Source organism: Sminthopsis crassicaudata, chromosome 2, assembly GCF_048593235.1.
Source record: "Sminthopsis crassicaudata isolate SCR6 chromosome 2, ASM4859323v1, whole genome shotgun sequence".
Taxonomy (NCBI): domain Eukaryota; kingdom Metazoa; phylum Chordata; class Mammalia; order Dasyuromorphia; family Dasyuridae; genus Sminthopsis; species Sminthopsis crassicaudata.
This window is the reverse complement of record NC_133618.1, coordinates 413,485,945-413,510,365: the sequence shown is the minus strand read 5'-3', so window position 1 is coordinate 413,510,365 and position 24,421 is coordinate 413,485,945. Positions and strand designations below refer to the sequence as shown.

The 24,421-nt window shown below is 33.8% G+C and overlaps 1 pseudogene; it reads left to right on the top strand.

Moving 5' to 3' along the window:
- Positions 1-2,891: 2,891 nt before the first annotated feature.
- Positions 2,892-24,421, top strand: part of LOC141552877 (eukaryotic translation initiation factor 3 subunit F pseudogene) — a 98,858-nt pseudogene continuing 77,328 nt past the window's right edge.

The window sequence follows — 24,421 nt, the reverse complement described above, 5'->3', positions numbered from 1 at the left end:
TAATTTAACTCTATAACAAGAAGGTGGCAACTATTTAGCCTTCTTTCACTTCCTTATCTCCTCTGGTTTTTCCCTTTTAGGAGGAATAAGAGGAAATATAGTGACTCTGCAATTTTCATGTCTTTTTTAAAATATCATTTGAGTCTAATTTCCTTTCCCAACTGTAAGTCAGATCAATTTATTGTCCAAATGTGCTTTTTATTATCCTTACCACTGACTGAAACTATGGTTTTATACATGTTTGAAAGACCCCCTTATTTCTTGCCTATTGATAAATGCATTTAAAAGAGTTATCTTTTCCATTTAAAATGACAACATTATTTTAGAAATTACAAAACATGGTGAAAATTTATAAATGTCTGCATAAAATTTTAATTTTTTTAGTAGTTTCAAATAAAAGAGTTGGGACAATTACTAACAAAAATAACTGAAATAGAATCAACAAAAGTTTGCATGAAATTCTGAACAGTTAAGAATTGACTAAATAAATATTAGAGACCAATTTTAGTTGAAATGTTCCCTGACACTAAACTTCTTTGCAAGGAGATTCCATTCACTACAGCAGAGACACATGAATACTTAGAGCAGCTGTTCATGTTGATCTGTGAATGTCCTGGCATATGTGATTAGAGACTTATCTCCTAAAAATCATGTTTAAAAAAAAGGAACAAAAAAAATTGATGTTATTTGCAATTTTTCTTTTAAATTTGCAGCAACTGTCCCCAAGTTAGGAAAAAAATACCTTAATTCAATTTCTATTTCTTTAAAGTAAATGTAGCTCCTGGTTATCAACACTTATTCTTCTGGGTCATTCCGAATAGCTGGCTTTAAATGGAAAGCATTTCCTATCCCATGAAGTCTTTCTGAGCCACTGAGTAATAGAACTTGGATTATTCCAATTCTCTGAAAACACTTTTATAAATCGAGCTTCTTTACTTTAGCTTAACATGCACATTTGGTGAGCACTGAAAAATCTAAGAGAATATAAATGTTGGTAAATGAACCTTCTGTGAGCACAAGTTATTTGCTTCAAGGTTTTTCTCTCTTTGATTACAGCTGAAAGTATGCTAGTTAATTATCTGGAAACAAGCTGTTTAGTTATGACTCCAAAAATTACTATGTAATATGCTGTTTCTATTCAGTCATGGGTGAAACTTCAGAGGGATACCTTTCCTATAAATAACGAAAGATCTTCCATGTGATTAGATGTATGTTTGTTTAAAGAAACAATGATGATGCCTTAATAGGAAGGACCACCACAGTTGTAAATTTCAAAATCCTACTATATAACTCAGTTACAAAAGAAGAAAAAAATTCAAGGAGTCACCCATTTGCATCCCTCTTTTGATAAATACTTCTCCACCACCATACAAGTAAAAAATGACAAATAAAAATTCAGGGTAAAAAATAATAAGGCATTGTGCAATGAAGAAAATAAAGCTGTAGCAAAGATCACATCCTGAATCTGAAAAAAAATAGAATAAAGTTTTTATAATGTAAAAGGAACTATGAATAGTATAATTGAAAAATATTGAATGCCTTCTCTACTTATGACTCATTGCAGGATGGGAGCTTGATGTATATTTGTTTTTAATGACAATAATAATAATAAAGCTAGTGAAGAAAAGATTCTCACTGGAACAGATCCTATCTTGGAAGAAAGTGACAAATACCCAATTAAAAACAAAACAGTTAATCTAATCTAAATGTATTTTTGAAATTTCTAGAGGTATAGTGTAAGCCCCTGTTCTATCTCTTAGTGTTTGTGTATTGAGGAATGGAATGAAATAAATAAGGATCTGATAAAGCGATATGATATCTTTTTAGAGATCTTTTACTTGATGATCACTGCCACATTCTTTGTGCATTATCGCTATCATTATTTTTATACTTCTCTTAACCCTAGATTTTCTTTTCTTACCTTAGTGCTTTCAAGTTGCTGTTTATTTTTATAGTAATTTATCCAGTATTGTCCATTCTATTTTCCTTCATCTTCTAAGGCTGCCTTCCTTCTAGTCAGAATAATTTTTTGGGTGCTATGGGAATCCAGACTTTATCTAAAGAGTGCTACAAATTAATTAGCTTCATCTCACCCAAGTACCCTCAGCTGCATGGATCAACATATTGAAACTATATACTAATTTTTTAAAGAGGCCACGAAGTGGCTTAGTAGATGGAGTGCTGGGCTTAAAGTTAGGAAGACCTGAGTTCTGGCTTCACACACTTACTAGGTGTATGACCTTGGGGAAATCACTTAATCTCTATTTTCATCTACTAGAGAAAAAACAAAAAAGGAAACAACTCCATAACCTTTGCCAAGAAAGCCCCAATATAGTCCACAAAGTAACAAAGATGACTGAATAATAGCAAAATATACCTTTTTAAAATGTGAGGACTCTATATATCTTTTAAAAAACTCACAATTAGGCTATAAATTGATATGGGGAAGTTGGTGGTAAAATGATTAGAATGTGAGATTTAGAGTCAGAAAGATTTGAATTCTACTCTTGCCTCAGTAATTATTTTAACATCAATATTCTCATATAGAAAATAAAGGACTGAAGAAATGGATTCAAAATTTCAGAAAATAAAGGACTGAATAAATGGATTCCTATCAATTGGAGCATGGCTGAATAAATTATGGTATATGAATGTTATAGAATATTATTGTTCTGTAAGAAATGAAAAACAAGATGATTTCAGGGTTATACTTGTAGGTACAGAATCAAATTGGAGAGAAATTACAATATCTAAGTTCTTCTAACATTCCCTTTCAAACAAATTCATAATAATGTCTCAAATATAATTCTGAAGTGGCATAATGAACAAAAAATGAAGGTGAAAAATTTTTGTAGGGAGAGATCAGGTTTGGGGACCAATTCAGAGCTGACATGGGGGGAACTCCAGCTTTGGGCATTAGAGATAGCATCAGCATCAACATCAGCAAGAACTTCAGGAGCTTTAAGTGCAGAGTTGGCAAGGTGAAGTTGTAACTAGTAAAAGCAAATTATAGAAGATTTCTGTGTTAGCATTGGGCATGAGATAGGGTACTTTTTGGCAACTTCTTTGCAGATATTCACCTTTGAGTCATTAAGGAACAGGGACTCTGAAAGGCAATGCTGTTTATAGTTTCAAGAGAGCAGGGGCCTTAAGAAAAATGTTGCTTTTGATCACCAGGGACCTAGCTCTTCAGGCGCTATATCTCTTGCAATTGTAAGAAAACAAGACCTCTGAGGGTGCACTTGTATGTATAAAGGATCAGGGGTCCTATCTAGGTAAAAACCAGAGAGTATAACAAAAGACAAGCCAACATATCTCTTCTACCTTGGAGACATTGAAAACTTAACAAACTCATGAGGTATCTTTGAAAGTATCAATGCAAAAAAAGCCTAAATCATGGCACAGTGCCCCTCCTTTTCAAACTTCTCTCCTCAATGAATAGAACTCAACTTTACTATAAGATAAATGTTAAAAAAAATAAGCTGTAAAATGAACAAGAAATAAAACTAGAACTTGACCACTAAAAAGAGAAAAGGTGAAAAAATGAATATTAAAATACAAATTCAGGGAAGAAAAAAGGTCACAAATTTCAACTAATGAAAAAAAAATTAAATGAAGGCGGCCTAGCTATACCTTATCTAAAACTGTATTATAAAGCAGTGGTTACCAAAACCATTTGATATTGGTTAAGAAATAGACTAGTTAATTGACTAGTTTGGTTGACAAGACAAAAGAGTCATTAACTATAGCAATCTAGTGTTTGACAAACGCAAAGATCTCAACTTTTGGGATAATAATTCATTATTTGACAAAAACAGCTGGGAAAACTGGAAATTAGTATGGCAGCAATCAGGCATGGACCTACACTTAACACTTTACACCAAGATAAGATCAAAATGGGTGGCATAGGGAGGGATACTAAAGAGGGAGGGATTCGTGATGAAAGTGGGGCTCATAAGTTTAATACTAAGGAAGGGGTTGAGGGGGGGTGAGGGAAAAAAGCATAATCAGGGTATATTATAATGGCAGGAAATACAGAATTAGTAATTTTAACTGTTAAATGTGAATGGGATGAATTCTCCAATTAAGCAGAGACGGATAGCAGACTGGATCAAAAGTCAGAACCCTACAATATGTTGTTTACAGGAGACACATTTAAAGCAGGGAGATACATGAAGATTAAAGGTAAAAGGATGGAGCAGAATCTATTATGATTCAAGTGAAGTCAAAAAAGCAGGGGTAGCCATCCTTATCTCAGATCAAGCAAAAGCAAATATCGATGTAATCAAAAGAGATAAGGGAGGAAACTATATCTTGCTAAAGGGTAGCATAGACAATGAAGCCATATCAATGCTAAACATATATGCACCAAGTGGTATAGCATCTAACTTCCTAAACGAGAAGTTAAGAAAGTTGCAAGAAGAAATAGACAACAAAACTATAATAGTGGGAGATCTCAACCTTGCACTCTCAGAATTAGATAAATCAAACCACAAAACAAATAAGAAAGAAATTAAAAAGGCAAATCGAATATTAGGAAAATTAGGTATGATAAATCTTTGGAGAAAATTGAATGGTGACAGAAAGGAGTATACTTTCTTCTCGGCAGTTCATGGAATCTATACAAAAATTGACCATATATTAGGACATAAAGATCTCAAAATAAATTCAGGAAGGCAGAAATAGTAAATGCTCTCTTTTCAGATCACAATGCAATAAAAACTACATTCAACAAAAAGTTATGGGTAAATAGAAAAAAAAAGTAATTGGAAACTAAATAATCTCATTTTAAAGAATGATCGGGTGAAACAGCAAATTATAGACACAATTAATAATTTCACTGAAGATAATGACAATCATGAGACATCATACCAAAATTTGTGGAATGCAGCTACAACATTAATAAGGGGAAATTTTATATCTTTGGAGGCTTACTTGAAGAAAATAGAGAAAGAGAAAATCAATGAATTGGGCTTGCAACTTAAAAAGCTAGAAAAAGATCAAATTAAAATTCCCAAATAGTAAATTTGAAATTCTAAAATTAAAAGGAGAAATTAATAATATTGAAAATAAAAAATATTGAATAAAACTAAGAGTTGGTTTTATGAAAAAGCCAATAAAATAGATAGACCTTTGGTAAATCTGATTAGAAAAAGGAGAGAGGAAAATGAAGTTGTTAGAATTAAAAATGAAAAGGGGGAACTGTTCACCAATGAGGAAGAAATTAGAGAAATAATAAGGAGTTACTTTGCCCAACTTTATGCCAATAAATTTGATAACCTAACTGAAATGGAGGACTACCTCCAAAAATATAAACTTCCCAGATTAACAGAGGAGGAAGGAAATTGCTTAAATAGTCCAATTTCAGAAAAAGAAATAGAGCAAGCTATTAATCAATTCCCTAAGAAAAAATCTCCAGGACCAAACATTCTACCAATCATTCAAAGAACAATTAGCTCCAATGTAATATAAACTATTTGAAAAAAAAGGGTATGAAGGAGTCCTACCAAATTCCTTTTATGACACAGACATGTTACTGATACCCAAAGCAGGTAGATTGAAAACAGAGAAAGAAAACTACAGAGCAATCTCCCTAATGAATATTGATGCTAAAATCTTAAATAAGATATTAGCAAAAAGACTACAGAAAATCATCCCCAGGATAATACATCATGATCAAGTAGGATTTATACCAGGAATGCAGGGCTGGTTCAATATTAGGAAAACTATCAGTATAATTGACCATATTAATAATCAAATTAACAAAAATCATATGATCATCTCAATAGATGCAGAAAAAGCATTTGATAAAATCCAACATCCATTTCCATTAAAAATATTTGAAGGTATAGGAATAAATGGACTATTCCTTAAAATAATCAGTAGCATCTATTTAAAACCATCAATAAGCATCATATGTAACGGGGAAATAATGCAACCATTCCCATTATGTCAAGAGTGAAACAAGGTTGTCCACTATCACCATTACTATTCAATGTTGTTTTAGAAATGCTAGCCTTGGCAATAAGAGTGGAGAAAGAAATTAAAGGAATTAGAGTTGGTAGTGAGGAAACAAAATTATCACTCTTTGCTGATGATATGATGGTATATATAGAGAACCCCAAAGATTCAACTAAAAAGTTATTATAAATAATCCACACCTCTAGAAAAGTTGCAGGACACAAAATAAATCCACATACATCATCAGCATTTTTATATGTATGTCACTAACAAAATCCAACAGTTAGAGTTACGGAAATTCCATTTAAAGTAACTACCAATAGTATAAAATATTTAGGAATCTATCTGCCAAGGGAAAATCAGAAACTATATGAGCAAAACTACAAAACACTTTTCACACTAATTAAGTCTGATCTAACCAATTGGAAAAATAGTAAATGCTCTTGGATAAGGTGAGCAACTATAATAAAGATGACAATACTACCTAAGATGACAATACTACCTAAACTAATGTATTTATTTAGCACTATACCAAACAGACTCCCAAAAAACTATTTTAATGACTTAGAAAAAATAACAACAAAGTTCATATGGAAAAACAAAAGGTCAAGAATTTCAAGGGAATTAATGAAAAAAAAATCAAATGAAGGTGGCCTAGTTGTACCAGATCTAAAATTATATTTGATCCTTTAATGTGGAGGCAGCCAGGACTTGAGTGACCCTTATTGTGACCCCTTGATATTTGAATTGTTTTTTCCTAGCTGCTTGCAGTATTTTTTCCTTAATTTGGTAGTTCTGCAGGTTAGCCACAGTGTTCCGTGGAGTTCTTTTTTAGGGTCTTTTTCAGAAGGTGTTCGATGAATTCTTTCAATGTCTATTTTCCCTTCTGTTTCTATTATCACTGGACAGTTCTCTTTGATGATTTCTTGTAAAATAGAATTTAGGCTTTTTTTAAATTATAGTTTTCAGGAAGTTCAGTGATCTCCAGATTATCTCTCCTAGATCTATTTTCCAGGTCTATTGATTTTCCCAGTAAGTATTTGACATTATTCTCCAGCTTTTCATATTTTTTTTTTGTTTGACTGATTCTTGGTTTCTCAATTAATCATTCACTGCTATTTATTCAGTCCTGATTTTTAATGAGTTATTTTCTTAATTCACATTTTTTTAGTTCTTTTTGTATATGCCCAATTGAGTTTTTAAATTAATTATTTTGCTTTGTTGAATTTTTTTTCCATTTCACTAATTTTTTTTATTAGGGAGTTATTTTCTCTTTACAATTCACAAATCCTACTTTCCTGTGATTTTTTTTAACCTTTTCTAATTCACAAATTTTTTTCCCCTGTATCTCCTGTGAGTTCTTTATTTTTTCCAACTCAAATTTCAAGATGTTGTTATTCTCTTTCATAGATTCTCTTCCCTTTCCCCATTTTTCTTCAAACTCTCTTAACTTTTTAATAGTCTATTCTAGGAGAGAGTTATGTGATGGGGGGCAGGTATCATTCCCCTTCAGGCTGTTTTCTGCTGACTCTCTGCTGTTAGCCTCCTTGGTGTTGGATACCCACTCTTTTTCTGTATAGAAGGTGTCAATCATTCTCTTCAGCTTCTTACTCATTGTTAAAAATCTGTTGCGGTTTGCCCTTGGGGTAAGAAGTTTATTTACCACCTTCCTCCCAGACCAGATGGATGCAGCAGTCCTTTGCCTGAGCTAAGAGAGAGCTCTGGGAGAGTTCCTCTTCCCCATCCATGGAAATGCCTTAGAGGTGGTTAGCACTGCTGCAGCTTCAAAGGAGTGCCCAGTGAAGGACCCAGCTATGTGGCCTAGAACTGCCCTGAGGTTTAAGGCTGAACAGTGAAAGCATCACAAACATCAGCCAAAGCCTCTCATGGGGCCGTGGATATTAGCAGCTGACGCAAAAAGCCCCTGCGCCCAAACCGGAAGTGTCTGCCCAGAAACTGCGGTCCCTATTTCAAGGGTTCTGCTTCTCTGGGAGTTCTGTTCCCCTGGGAATTCCGCTGCTGCTAGAATTCCACTGTCTCAGGCTGAGCCCCACATTATGTGGATTAGATGCTGCCTCGGGCTGTGTCCCCTGCTGTTCAGACTCTCAGCTACCCCAAGGAGAAGCCCCTGGGCAGCAGAAGGCGGCTGCACAGCAGTGCTGAGATTGGTGTTAGATCACTTCCGGATTGGTGTGGATTTAGGATCTGGCTTTATATTTTAAAGTAGCTTGATTTCTCTTCTGATTTGTTGTTTTATAAGCAGAGTAGAGCTATCAGTCTGTGCCAGATTCCACTATCTCAGTGGCTTTTCTGATCCCAAAGTTCTCCCCAGCCTGATTGGCACAGTGTGCTAGCACCTAACCCTGTCTGTGCTGATCTTTTTTTCCTCTCCTTGAAACCGACCTTTTCTTCAGCTGGTAAATTGGGCTTCTAATCCTTGTGATTTTTATCAGGCCAGCGTTATTTTTGATGCTGATTTAACTAATTGGTATTGAGGGAAGAAGGGAGTTTACAAATCTGCATGTATCTTCTCCACTATCTTGGCATTGCCCCCTTCTCCTGATCTTCTAAGTTGTCTTTTTGTGTCTCTGGGATAAGGGGTCTAGAAGCCACCAGTACTGTTGCTGATCAAGAGGTCACAAGGCCAGTTCCTGCTTTGTTCGCTGTGTGGCTGGAGCCAGTACTGCACTGGGACTGTGTGACACAGATCTTTCCTGACGATCTTCTAAATTGTCTTCAGCTGGAAAATCTACTCCATCTTTTTGTGTGTTCTGACACTTAAACATGTTTAGAGTTATTTTAAAAAGGAATTTCGAGTGATTTAGGGAAGAATATGGCAAGTTCCTGTCTTTCCTCTGCCATCTTGGTTCTGCCTTTCCAACATTACTTCTTCATAAAAAGTTCAGCAGGAAGAAATAAGAGGAGAAATTAGGTGATATGATATTAATTTATGGAAAGCATGGAAAATGTATCAGATATATGTATAAGGAAAGAGTTTATGAAAAAAATTAGATATAATTAGGATCATGTAAAAAAATGACTAATTTAGATTGCAAAGGAAAAAAATATGAAGAAAACAGGCATGAGGGTATATGAAATTTCTCTATAAATCCTTAATTTCTCAAATTTATAGAGATGAACCAAGTTTCTAAGAAACAGTATAAGAGGGGGCGGAGCCAAGATGGCGGAGAAGATACACAACACTGTGTAAGCTCCTTTCTTCCCTCACAACCAACTAGATTTAATCAGCCACAGAAATAGCGTTGGACTGATAGAATCCACAAGGACTGGAAGCACGACTTACCAGCTGAAGAGAATCTGGAGTTTCAGGAGGAAAGGTCAGCTCCCAGGGGAGGAAGAAGAGAGACCAGCGCAGACAGTGGGATAGTGGCACACTGCGCCGGTCACACTGGGGAGGACTCTGGGATCAGAGAATCCACTGACATAAAAGAATCTGGCACAGGCTGTTAGCTCTTCTCTGCTTATAAAACAGCAGATCAGAGGAGAAATATAAGCCACTTTAAAATTTGAAACTAGATTGGATCTTCCCGGATCCCAGGGGTGACTCAGCAGATCTCGGCACTGGGACATAGGCAATCCAGGCTTTTGCCTCGGGGTAGTTAAGAGATTGAAGAGTTGGCAGGGCAGTAACTCATAGTGCCTGGCTCGGCTGGGTGGAGGCTGTGGAACGGAAGTCCCAGAGAAGCGGAACCTTTGAACTAGGGACTGCAGTTTCTGGCAGACACTTCCCAGTTTGAGCGCAGGGGCTTTTCACATCATCTGCTGCAAACATCCACGCCCCACCGGGATGCATAGGCTAGGTTTTGAGTCGCCTTTGCTGTTCAGTCTCAACCTCAGGGAAGCCGCTAAAACACAGCGCCCTCAGGGCACAGCAGTGCTGGTCACCTCTGAGGCATTTCCAGGGAGGGGGTAGAGCTCTCTCTTAGCTCAGGCACGGGGGGCTGCTGCATCTATCAGGTCTGGGAGGAAGCTGGCAAAGAAATAAATAAATAATTTCCTACCCCAGGGACAGACCCCAAAAGATTTTTTAAGTATGAGCAAGAAGCCCAAAAAAACCATAGATTCCTTCTACACAGAGAAAGAGCGGGTATCCAACCCTGAGGAAGTTAACAGCAGAGAGTCAGCAGATAAAAACCTAAAGGGGAACGATTCCTGCCCCCCATCACATAACTCTCTCCATGAAGAGACTATTAAAAAGTTAAGAGAGTTTGAAGAAAAATGGGGAAAGGAAAGGGAAGCTATGATAGAGAATAACAACATCCTGAAATTGGAGTTGGAAAAAATAAAGAATTCACAGGAGATGCAGGGAAACAAAATTAGTGAATTAGAAAAGGTAAAAAAATCACAGGAAAACAGGATTTCTGAATTGGAGAAGATAAAAAAGTCTCAAGAAAATAAGATTTCTGAATTGGAAAAAGAAAATAATTCTCAAAAAAAAATTAGGGAAATGGAAAAAAAATTCAATAGAGCAAAATAATTCATTTAAAAACGAAATTGGGCATTTACAAAAAGATCTAAAAACTGTGAAAGAAGAAAATAACTCCTTAAAAGTCAGGATGGAACAAATAGAAATGAATGATTCACAGAGAACCCAAGAATCAGTCAAACAAAACAAAAAAAATGAGAAGTTGGAGAACAAAGTCAAATACTTACTGGGAAAATCTATAGACCTGGAAAATAGATCTAGGAGAGATAATCTGCGGATCATTGGACTTCCCGAAAACTATGACCAAAAAAAGAGCCTAGATTCTATTTTACAGGAAATAATCAAAGAGAACTGTCCAGAGATAATAGAAACAGAGGGGAAAGTAGATGTTGAAAGAATTCATCGAACTCCTTCTGAAATAGACCCTAAAAAAAGAACACCACGGAATATTGTGGCTAAGCTGCAGAATTACCACACAAAGGAGAAAATCCTGAAAGCAGCTAGAAAAAAACAATTTAAATACCAAAGTGCCACAATAAGGGTCACCCAAGATCTGGCTGCCTCCACATTAAAAGATAGAAGGGCCTGGAACCTGATATTGCAAAAGGCAAAAGATCAAGGATTGCAACCAAGAATAAACTACCCAGCTAAGTTTAGCATCTTTTTACATGGAAGAAGATGGTAATTCAATGAAATAGAGGAATTCCAAATGTTCCTAGGAAGAAAACCAGACTTAAACAAAAAATTTGATCTACATCCACAAGACTGAAGAGAAACAGAAAAAGGTACACAGAACCCTTGAGAACTGTAACTCTGTTGTGGGTATATAGAAAGTACTCATGGATAATTTGATTTTACTGATATAAAAGAAAAAAAAAGGAGGGGGTGTAGTAAAAGGAAGGGGGTAGGATCAGAAAAAGGGGAGGGTGTGATAAAAGGAGGGAAACTACATCCCAGGAAGAGGCATAGAAAATACACCATATCTGAGGGAATTTAGAGAGGGGGTGAATCATTGTGTAAATCTTACTCTCATAAGAAGAGGCTCAAAGAGTAAATAATTGTCATATTTGTTTTTCAGAGACTTCTCTCTCACCTCATTAAAAGGGAGGAGAGGAAAAGGGAAAAGGAAAAGGAGAATAAGGGAAGGGACATGGAGGGAGGGGGGAGGGATACTAAAAAAAAGGGAGGGCTGTGCATCACAAGGGGGTCTATAAATTAAATATTGGGGAAGGGGTTCAGGGAGGTCAAGGGAAAAAGCATAATCTGGGGATAATATGATGGCAGGAAGTACAGAATTAGTAATTGTAACTGTAAATGTGAATGGGATGAACGCTCCCATCGAATGGAGATGGATAGCAGACTGGATCAAAAATCAGAACCTTACAATATGTTGTTTACAGGAAACAAACTTAAAGCAGTGAGATACATATAGAGTAAAGGTAAAAGGTTGGAGCAGAATCTATTATGCTTCAGGTAAAGCCAAAAAAGCAGGGGTAGCTATCCTTATCTCAGATCAAGCAAAAGCAGAAGTTGATCTAATTAAAAGAGATAAGGAAGGAAACTATATCCTGCTGAAAGGAAGCATAAATAATTAAGCCATATCCATACTAAACATATATGCACCAAGTGGTATAGCATCTAACTTTCTAAAGGAAAAGTTAAGAGAGTTGTAAGAAGAAATAGACAGTAAAACTATAATAGTGGGAGATCTCAACCCTTGCACTCTCAGATTTAGACAAATCAAACCACAAAACAAAGAAGAAAGAAATTAAAGAGGTAAATAGACCTTTAGAAAAACTAGGTATGATAGACCTTTGGAGAAAACTGAATGGTGATAGAAAGGAATATACTTTCTTCTCAGCAGTTCATGGAACCTATACAAAAACTGACCATATATTAGGACATAAAGATCTCAAGATTTAATGCAGAAAAGCAGAAATAATAAATGCCTTCTTCTCAGACCACAATGCAATAAAAGCTACATTCAGTAAAAAGTTAGGGGTAAATAGACCAAAAAGTAATTGGAAAATGAACAATCTCATCTTAAAGAATGACTGGGTGAAAGAGCAAATTATAGAAACAATTAATAATTTCACCCAAGATAGTGACTATGATGACACATCATACCAAAATCTGTGGGATGCAGCTAAAGCAGTAATAAGGGGAAATTTTATATCTTTAGAGGCTTATTTGAAGAAAATAGAGAAAGAAAAGATTAACGAATTGGGTTTGCAACTTAAAAGGCTAGAAAAAGACCAAATTAAAACCCCCCAACCAAAAATTAAACTTGAAACACAATAATTAAAAGGAGAAATCAATAATATTGAAAGTGAAAAAACTATTGAATTAATAAATAAAACCAAGAGTTGGTTTTATGAAAAAGCCAATAAAATAGATAAACCTTTGGTAAATCTGATCAGAAAAAAGAAACAGGAAAATCAAATTGTTAGTCTTTCAAATGAAAAGGGGGATTTTTCCACCAATGAAGAGGAAATTAGAGAAATAATAAGGAGTTACTTTGCCCAACTTTATGCCAATAAATTTGATAACTTAAGTGAAATGGATGACTTCCTCCAAAAATATAGGCTTCCTAGATTAACAGAGGAGGAAATATATTGCTTAAATAGTCCCATTTCAGAAAAAGAAATAGAACAAGCTATTAATCAACTCCCCAGGAAAAAATCCCCAGGACCAGATGGATTTACATGTGAATTCTACCAAACATTTAAAGAACAATTAGCCCCAATGCTATATAAACTATTTGAAAAAATAGGGAATGAAGGAGTCCTACCAACCTCCTTTTACGACACAGACATGGTACTGATACCTTAACCAGGTCAATCGAAAACTGAGAAAGAAAATTATAGACCAATTTCCTTAATGAATATTGATGCTAAAATCTTAAATAAGATATTAGCAAAAAGACTTCAGAAAATCATCCCCAGGATAATACATTATGATCAAGTAGGATTCATACCAGGAATGCAGGGCTAGTTTAATATTAGGAAAACTATTAATATAATTGAATATTAATAACTAAATTAATAAAAACCATATGATCATCTCAATAGATGCAGAAAAAGCATTTGACAAAATCCAATATCCATTCCTACTAAAAACTCTTGAGAGTATAGGAATAAATGGATTATTCCTTAGAATAATCAGGAGCATACATTTAAGACCGTCAGTAAGCATAATATGTAATGGAGATAAACTGGAACCTTTCCCAGTAAGATCAGGAATGAAACAAGGTTGCCCACTATCACCATTACTATTCAATATTGTATTAGAAATGCTGGCCTCGGCAATAAAAGCCGAGAAAGAGATTCAAGGAATTAGAGTAGGAAATGAGGAAATCAAACTATCACTCTTTGCAGATGACATGATGGTATACTTAGATAACCTCAAAGACTCTGCTAAAAAGCTATTAGAAATAATTCAGAATTTTAGCAAAGTTGCAGGATACAAAATAAATCCACATAAATCCTCAGCATTTTTATACATCACCAACAAAATGCAACAGCAAGAGATACAAAGAGAAATTCCATTCCAAACAAATGTTGAGAGTATAAAGTATTTGGGAATCCATCTACCAACGAATAGTCAGGAATTATATGAGAAAAATAATAAAACACTTGCCAAAAAAAATAAAGTCATATTTAAATAATTGGAAAGACATTCAGTGCTCTTGGATAGGCTGAGCGAATATAATAAAGATGACAATACTCCCCAAACTAATCTATTTATTTAGTGCTATACCAATCAGACTCCCAAGAAACTATTTTAATGACCCAGAAAAAATAACAACAAAAGTCATATGAAGAATAAAAGGTTGAGAATTGCAAGGGAACTAATGAAAAAAAAAAGTCAGAGGAAGGTGGTCTAAGTGTACCTGATCTAAAGCTATATTATATAGCAGCAGTCACCAAAACCATTTGGTACTTGCTAAGAAATATAACGGTAGATCAGTGGAACAGATTAGATACAAAGGACAAAAAAGGGTACATCTATAGCAATCTAATCTTTGACAAACCCAAAGATACCAACATTAGGGACAAAAATTCATTATTCAGAAGAAACTGTTGGGAAAACTGGAAATTAGTATGGCAGAAATTAGATATGGATCCACACTTAACACCATATACCAAGATAAGATCAAAATGGGTCCATGATTTAGGCATAAAGAATGAGATCATAAATATATTAGAGGAACAGAGAATAGTCTACCTATCAGACCTGTGGAGGAGGAAGGAATTTATGACCAGAGGAGAACTAGAGATCATTATTGATCACAAAATAGAAGATTTTGATTACATCAAACTAAAAGTTTCTGTACAAATAATACTAATGCAAACAAGATTAAAAGGGAAGTAACAAATTGGGGAAATATTTTTAAAGTAAAGGTTCTGACAAAGGTCTCATTTCCAAAATATATAGAGAACTGACCCTGATTTATAGGAAACCAAACCATTCTCCAATTGATAAATGGTCAAGGGATATGAACAGACAATTCTCAGATGATGAAATTGAAACTATTTCCACTCATATGAAAGAGTGTTCCAAATCACTACTGATCAGAGAAATGCAAATTAAGACAACTCTGAGATACCACTACACACCTGTCAGATTGGCTAAAATGACAGGAACAAATAACGATGAATTTTGGAGGGGATGTGGGAAAACTGGGACACTGATACATTATTGGTGGAGTTGTGAAATAATCCAGCCATTCTGGAGAGCAATTTGGAACTATGCCCAAAAAGTTGTCAAACTGTGCATACCCTTTGACCCAGCATTGCTGTTATTGGGATTATATCCCAAAGAAATACTAAAGAGTGGAAAGGGACCTGTATGTGCCAAAATGTTTGTGGCAGCTCTTTTTGTTGTAGCTAGAAACTGGAAGTTGAATGGATGTCCATCAATTGGAGAATGGTTGGGTAAATTGTGGTATATGAAGGTTATGGAATATTATTGCTCTGTAAGATATGACCAGCAGGAGGAATACAGAGAGGCTTGGAGAGACTTAAATCAACTGTTGCTGAGTGAAATGAGCAGAACCAGAAGATCACTATACACTTCAACAACAATACTGTTTGAGGATGTATTCTGATGGAAGTGGAAATCTTCAACATAAAGAAGATCCAACTCACTTCCAGTTGATCAATGATGGACAGAAATAACTATACCCAGAGAAGGAACACTGAGAAGCGAATGTAAATTGTTAGCACTACTGTCTATCACCCAGGTTACTTATACCTTCGGAAGCTAGCAATTAATGTGCAACAAGAAAAAGGTATTTACACACATATATTATATCTAGGTTATATTGTAACACATGTAAAATGTATGGGATTACCTGCCATCGGGGGTAGGGAGTGGAGGGAGGGAGGGGATAATTTGGAAAAAAAAAAAAAAGAAACAGTATATGAGCCATTGATTTTCTTTCATGCTTAATCAAAAGATGTGATCAGGTAGTTCCCAGAAAAATAAATCAAAATTATCAGTAGCAACACAAAAATGCTCTAAATAACTATTAATGAGAGAAATATAAATTAAAGCAATTCTGAAGCATCCCATTTACATCTATGAGACTGGTTAACATGACAGAAAATGCAAATGACAAATACACAGTGCATATGGAAGGATTGTGACTCTAAGACATTCTTGGTAAGATAGTAAACTTGTCCATTTATTCTGGAGTACAGTTTGGAACTATGCCCAAAGGGATATTGAACTGTGTATATCCTTTGACTTAGCAATACCACTAGTAAGTCTATATCCCAAAGAGATCAAAGGAAAGGATAAAAGACATTTATGTATAAAATGTTTATAGTAGTTATTTTTCAATGGGCAAAGAATTGGAAATTTAGGGAATTCTTATCAATTAAGGATGAACAGATTGTGGTATATGATTATGAAATACTATTATACTATGTGAAATGAAAAACTGGATGTTTTCAGAAAAACTTGCTAAGACTTATATGAACTAATGCCAATTGAAGTGAATAGAATCAGGTAAACATTGCACACCAGAACAACTATATTATTGATCTGTTATATAATGCTGTCTCATTGGAATTTTTTTATTATTTTATTTTTTTATCTTATAATTATAACTTTTTTTTGACAATGCATGGGTAATTTTTTACATTATCTCTTGCACTCACTTCTGTTCTGATTTTTCCCTTTCCTCCCTCCACATCCTCCCCTAGATGGCAGGCAGTCTTATACATATTAAATATATTATAGTATATCTCAGATACAATATATGTGTGCAGAACTGAATTTCTTATTGAACAGGAAGAATTGGATTCAGAAGGTAAAAATGACCTGGGAAGAAAAACAAAAATGCCAACAGTTTACACTCATTTCCCAGTGTTTCTTCTCTGGGTGTAACTGATTCTACCCATCATTGATCAATTGCAATTGAATTAGATTCTGTCTTTGTAGAAAGATATCCACTTCCATCAGAATACATCCTCATACAGTATTGTTGTTGAAGTGTATAATGACCTCCTGGTTCTGCTCATTTCACTCAGCATCAGTTTAAGCCTCTCTGTATTCATCCTGCTGATTAGGAATTTTCTTTTAATAAGGTAATTTGATCTCAGTGGTATACTTATGGAGAGAAAGATTAGACCTGTGATGTGACTGGTATAGGGAACCCTCTGAAGAAAATCCCTCTACCAATGCAGATCTACATTTTTAAAAAAACATTGTTTAGGTCAGGACTTTTTCCAGTCATGCCCCTTTTTGCCTGCCAAATTTTTACATTATCCTGGGTATATAGAGGTATATAAAATAAGTATACAGATTAAATATTTACTGGTAATAAATCATAATTTAACCACCCCTAAATTCAATTATGTGACCACATATGGGATTGTATGACCCACAATTTAATAATCTTTAGTCTAGGTGCACATCTTAGTGATATGATATTGGAATGGAGGTAATAAGAAGATTGCCAAAAGCTCTCTTGCTCTTCATATGCCCAAAGTAGAATTAATCATTGTATGATAACTCAGTTTTCAAATTCCAAAGTGTAACTGATTTATTTATTCAAACCTTTTCCCTAAGTAATTAGGTGGTACAGTGAATAAGATACTGGATCTGAGGCCAGGAAAAATAAAAAACAAAAACAAAAAACAAAAAACGTGATGAAAATGCTACCTCAAGGCTCTAAAATATTACCATAGTCAATTGCTTAAATTGTGTTTCTGTTTCTATGTTTGCAAAAATGGGTAAAATAACAGCAACTACCTCCTAGAGTTGTTGTAAGATAATGCTCAAATGCGATAATGTTTTTAAAGGACTTGACACAGTGACCATTTGGATTCAGTGTCCAGATATTTTAGATCAGGATGATTGGGGATAACTCTGTATGCAAGTGATTTTGCACAGCCTTCCTTATTTAAATCCATTTCACTTACATATTATGACTCCCTCATGTGATAGTCTTCTTCAAGGATTAAGGACAAAAAATTTAAGTGGAGATGCTCTCCTCAGATGAAACAGCTTTCCTTCCCCCTCTCTCTCTTTATTTCTCTCCCTGCCTCCTTTCCTTTTTTTTTTTTTTTTCTTTCCTTTCTGTCCTTGTGGGTACTGTATCCAAAGGAATGTATGTACATTTTGATTGCTGAAATGTAGTAAGTATCTTTGGGTTCACTAGCTAGATTTCTTTCTTAAGAACCAAACTTTAAACCCAAATCATTGGCCCTTATTAATAGGCCCCCAAAATATGCTAGATCAGTTTCCATTTGGTCTTTTTTTTTTTAAACTTTGCCTCAAATGAATTAAATGCAAGTGATTTTGCACAGCCTTCCTTATTTAAATCCAATTCACTTACATATTATGACTCCCTCATGTGATAGTCTTCTTCAAGGATTAAGGACAAAAAATTTAAGTGGAGATGCTCTCCTCAAATGAAACAGCTTTCCTTCCCCCTCTCTCTCTTTATTTCTCTTCCTGCCTCCTTTCCTTTTTTTTTTTTCTTTCCTTTCTGTCCTTGTGGGTACTGTATCCAAAGGAATGTATGTACATTTTGATTGCTGAAATGTAGTAAGTATCTTTGGGTTCACTAGCTAGATTTCTTTCTTAAGAACCAAACTTTAAACCCAAATCATTGACCCTCATTAATAGGCCCCCAAAATATGCTAGATCAGTTTCCATTTGGTCTTTTTTTTTAACTTTGCCTCAAATGAATTAAATAACAATTATTTCTGTTGCTTCCAGAAACCCTTAAGTTCTCCCATCTCAGATTAAGGACCATTATTTGTCTTATTTTTTTCTTATCTAGCCTTAATTACTGAATGGGCTATTGCTTCAGTCAAACTGAGCCTTTTTAAAGATCTTAGCTTAAAAAGGTCAAGGACTCACACTGCATCCAGGGCCATCTTCAGTCATCCTGATCTATTTTTGGCTCCTGAACTCTGATGGCTCCATAGGAGAAAGTGAGACTAGTACCTTTGCACAGCCCTTCCTCACTTAAATCCAATTCACTTGCATGTCATGTTATCACCTCCCTTATGTCAAGTACTACTTCTAGAATATACATAAGCAATAGCAAAATGACAAGTAGTAAGTAGTTAAGAAATGCTTTTTTCCTTCCCCTAAATCATGGCAAAAAGAGGAAAAAATGGAGAAAGGATATTTTAAGTACATAAAAGCAAATAAGTATTGCCATAAACATTTATTTAATTCTGATATTATGACAAAGGCATTAATTAAAATGCAAAAATCCTGCAGCCATTGATATCAAATTATGATTTAATTGGCAAGACTAGTTAGCTAATCATATAGAAATGAAGAAAATTTGGAAAGAAAAACTCTTGAGAATTAAGTGGGACCCTGGAGCACATTTATGGGAGAGAGAATTTTGAAAGCTTTAGGGCAGCTGTGGCATCATAAAAGTAGTCATAATTTATTGTTATATCTTTTTTTTTAGGTAGAAGTCCATAGAAAATAAAAGAAGGAAGAAAGGGTTGCCAAAAGGGGAATGAAGACTAGCTGTTATCTTCCACATATTTTTTCCTGGTAGAGGGCCTGAATCAGTAAGATAAAGTTCCCATGCTGCCTTCATTCTTTATTTATTTGATCCTTTTTAATGGTAAGCAAGAGTGAAGGATAAAGATTACCATCACACATTTCATGACAAAAAGCACATGGAATATTTATCAGCTCATCTTATGGGCATATTGCCAAAATGTGAATGACTTTTTTTTTTTTTTTTTTGAGGATCCACAAATGAAGAAACAATTTATGATTCACTGATTAGCTAAAGTGAACATCATGTCAAAATAACACACTGAGTGAAATCACAATGTTTAAGACCTAGCAAAAATTGTCTTTGGAAAATAAATGATCATACATGGCTTTTGTAAACACAATGTAATCAAACCAGTAATTTTTCTTTTGAAATCTTCATGTTCCACATATTCTTTCTTTTTAAGTTGCAAACAGAAAAACATATTTTCAGTGTTATATATAAGCATTTTATTATGAACCTATTGTGTTCAGTTCACTTTACTTTGAGCTGGGGTATAATTTAAAATAAGGAAAATAATATTTATTTTTAAAGAGTTTACATTCAACTGAAGGACAATAATTTATGCATATAATGGAAGAGGGAATAGCTAATAAAGCTGGGTTTAGAGCATGTACGATATGGTGTGGTTATATTCTATCTTCATGGTTGATAAGCCCTTACCAATTGAAAACATATTCAGCTAGCCTATGAATGTTCCTTATTGGCTTACTTCATGGTCACAAAAAGTCTTTTAATTTATTGCTTAGCCAACTAAATTGAGTATGCATACAAAAGTAGGGATGGATGATAAATTCTTCTTCTTCTTTTTTTTTTTTTTTTTGTTTGGGGGATAATTCATAGAGGGATGATTTTGCAGAAATTGTAGGAAGAAAAAATAAGAGAATTGAATTAATGAAAAGACAGAAGGTAATTGAAGTGGTCAGTGTCAGTTACTACTCTAGAACAATAAGCCAGAGATGGAAGAAAAGGGGCTTTCTAACATGTAAACTATTATTCATTGATAGTATCAAAGTACTGAGAACAAGGTATTTGTATTTAATAGCTTTTTCTCCATTATAGACTTTTTTCAGGGTTGGTGAGAAGTTGTTGTATTTTTCCCTGGACCTGGAAGTTCATCTTCATTGAAATTCCCTATATGAAAACTCTAAAAATTATGATAAATTTCTTATCTACAATATGTTTTAGAGTCTTCTGGTAACTTGAGGTTATGCCCATAATGAGATAGGTAGTGTGTGTCAGAGACAGGGTCTCCCATTAATCTGATATGGCAATTTAAATAATCTTTTAGCCTAACACTTTTGAACCCAGTAGATTTTACAATATCATTACTAAAATAATTACTAAATTTCTTTAGCTGATTACTTCTAAATAAGCAAACACTATTCCATATTATTTTACTGATATTTTGTACACATGCTATTATGTATATTCTACTCTTCAGAAGACAGGGGTTTTATCTTTTGTGTTATTAAGGGACTAGGTACATTTATTATATTTCACAAATAGTAAAAATAGACCCTCCATATGGTTCTTTTCCTTGTAATTTTATTATATAGATCTCTCAAAATAAATCAGAATTGTACTCATAACCTCAGATATCACTTTTCATAGGAAATTACAAAATTCTTCAGAATTTTTCAGATCCTGTTTGCATGCATATTTCCCTTTTTTAGTTTTTTAATTATTTATTTAAACTAAATACAAAACAGGAATTTTCATTTCAAGAAAGCATGTATAATAATAGAAGATATTATAGTCATGACTACCCATCTTTTCTTTGCTTTCTTATAGACTATTCTTTGATTATTTTCTGTGCAATTTTTCTTTTTTTCTTTTTTTCCTCTTTTTATGTTCCCTCCCCTCACTTCCCTCAATCAGGCTACAATTAAACCTGGAGATATCTATCCATCTATCTATCTGCCCTCTATCTACATATATAAGCATATACATCCATAGCTGCACAATACATATGACATACCCTTACATATACCTACATGCCTACACAAAGAACACATATATTTACATATAGAGTAATATGAATCTAAAACAATATTAAAAAGTGAGATATCATATAGATTTTTCTCTTGATTGAATTTTTTAAAAATTATTTTTAACACATGTTTTATGAATCATGTTGGGAGAGAAAAATCAGAGCAAAAGGGATAAGCCATGGAGAGGTAAAAAACAAACAAACAGCAAAAATAAGTGAATATAGCATGTGTTGATTTACATTCAGTTTCATTAGTTCTTTTTCAGGATGCTAATGGCATTTTCTGTCCAAAGTCCATTGGATTGCTTTTAATTAGTGAACCACTGACAAGAACCAAGTCTTTCATCATTGATCATCACTGTTATTGTGCACAGTGTATTCCTAGTTCTGCTTATTTTGCTCAGCATCAGTTCATGTGAACTGGCCTTTCAGGCCTTTCTATAATCAGCTTGTTCATTATTTTTATAAAACAATAATATTCCGATATCTTCATATACTATAGCTTGTTCAACCATTCCCTAATTGATGGGCTTCCACTCCTTTTCCAATTCTTTGTTACCACAAAATAGCTGCTACAAACATTTTTGTACATGTGGATTCTGTTCCTTCTTTTATAATTTCCAGGGATACAGACCCAGTAATGGCACTCATGGATCAAAGTGTATGCACAGCTTAAAAGCCCTTTGGGCTTAGTTTCAAATTACTCTCCAGAGTGGTTGGATCATTTCACAACTCCATTAACAATGCATTAGTGTCCCAGTTTTCCCACATTCCTCCACTATTTATCATTATCTTTTCCTGTCATCTTAGCCAATCTGAGAGGTGTATAATAGTACCTCAGAGTTGTCTTAATTTGAATTTCTCTGATCAATAGTTATTTAGAGCACCTTTTGCTATGACTAGAAATGGTTTTAATTTATTCATCTGAAAATTGCGTGTTCTTATATTTTGACCATTTGTCAATTGGAGAATAGCTTGAATTCTTATAAATCTGAGTCAATTCTCTACAGGTTAGCAATGAAGCTTTTATCATAAATACTGGTTGTAAAACATTTTTTCCCAGCTTTATACTTCCCTTTAAATTTTGTTTCTGTTGGTTTTGTTTGTGCAAACCCTTATTAATTTAATGTAATCAAAGTTGTCCATTTTATCTTTCATAATGTTCTCTAGTCCTTTTTTGATCATAAATTTCTCCTTTCTCCAAAGATCTAATAGGCAAGTTATCCCCTTTTCTCCTAATTTGTTTATAATATCTTCCTTTATATACCTAAGTCATGTATCCATTTTGACTTTATTTTGGTATGAGGTATAAGATGTGGGTCTATGCCAAATTTCTAACATATTATTTTCCTGTTTTCCTGGAAATTTTTTGTCAAATACTGAGTTTTTATTCCAGAACCCAGAGTTTGAGGGTTTATCAAATACTATGCTCTAGGCCTTAATTATTGTTTTGTGTGTATCTAATTTATTTCACTAATTCAACCATTCTATTTCTTAGCCATTATCATATAGTTTTGATGACTGTTCTTTTATAATATAATTTTAAGTTTGGTACTGCTAAGGTACCATCCTTTGTATTTTTTTTCACTAATTCCCTTGATATTATTGACTTTTTGTTCTTTCAGCTGAATTTTGTTGTTATTTTTTTAATTCTATAAAATAATGTTTTAGGAATTTGATATGGCACTAACATATATACTTTGTAGAACTGCATAAAAATTCTATCATATCAAAAAATCTTGATTGTTATCCTTTATGTACATAGCCTTTTGATATGTATTGTTTAATTTTGTATATCTCTAATTCTTAAGACATCCTAGAATGACTTAGTTCCAGGATTTTCATTCAATGAATTTTTGTGATTTGCTATTACTGGTGAATGCAAATAGGCCTCCCTCCAGAAATTTCTTTTTACTTGAGGATAACATTTGCAAAAAGAATGCTTTAAGTAAAACAAAACAAAATAAAATAAAACCTACAAACATTTTGTATCCTTGGGAAAATTTTATATGGTTTAAAGAGCAAAACCAGTATAATTTCACTTACTTTTGCCTGAAGAAGCAAAAAATTTAATAAACATGTTTACTTTTTATTCAAAAGTGTTTTCCTTAGGAGGAGGCAAATTCATTTTTAAAATATTTTATTTTTTCCCTCATAATCAAGAGAGATGAATACTAGCAAGCTTCTATTGCTGAAAATTTTATAAATATAAATCATAATTATAACATTATAATCTTTGTGAAATGAAAAATGTGGTCTTTCATGAAACTTCCGTGATAACCTACAGAAGAACCAAAAATATTTTGATAAAAATTCATGAGCAATGAGATCTGAATGGTCAAATCATTGCTTTCTATTTAGCTATTGTTTTATCATGTTAGAAACTTCAAATAATATATATATATATATATATATATATATATATATATATATATATATATATATATATATAATATTATGAGCTTCCTCTCCCAATGTTCCTCTCTTGTACAGAAAGAAAATTATTTTTTCATCTCATCCCATGACAGATAAATGTTTTTATATCATTTATTCATTGCTAACCATTTATAACAGAATACACTGAATGGGGAAGATACTAGTCAAATCTAAAAGAATTATAATTAAACAATATTTTGGTAAATTAGAATAGCCTTTAAGACAGATCGCTTAAGGTAGCAAAAATGAAATTCATCAATGAAGACACATTTCTCAAATGTTTAATAGGTGCCAGAAACTCCCTGTTCACTTAGTTAAATGAAATAAAAGATAAATCTCTCCAACAAAAAGTTGCTATTTAATATCGCAAGTTTCTAAAGTTAAATTATATCAATTGTACATCACTCATCAATATTCCATGGATTATGTCTGTCTCAAAACTTCCTACTTTAACAATGCATTCACTGTCTTTGTTCTTGGCCCTTACTCCTTCCAAAAATATTTTAACAGAAGATTTCCAACAAGCTTGGGAATATGT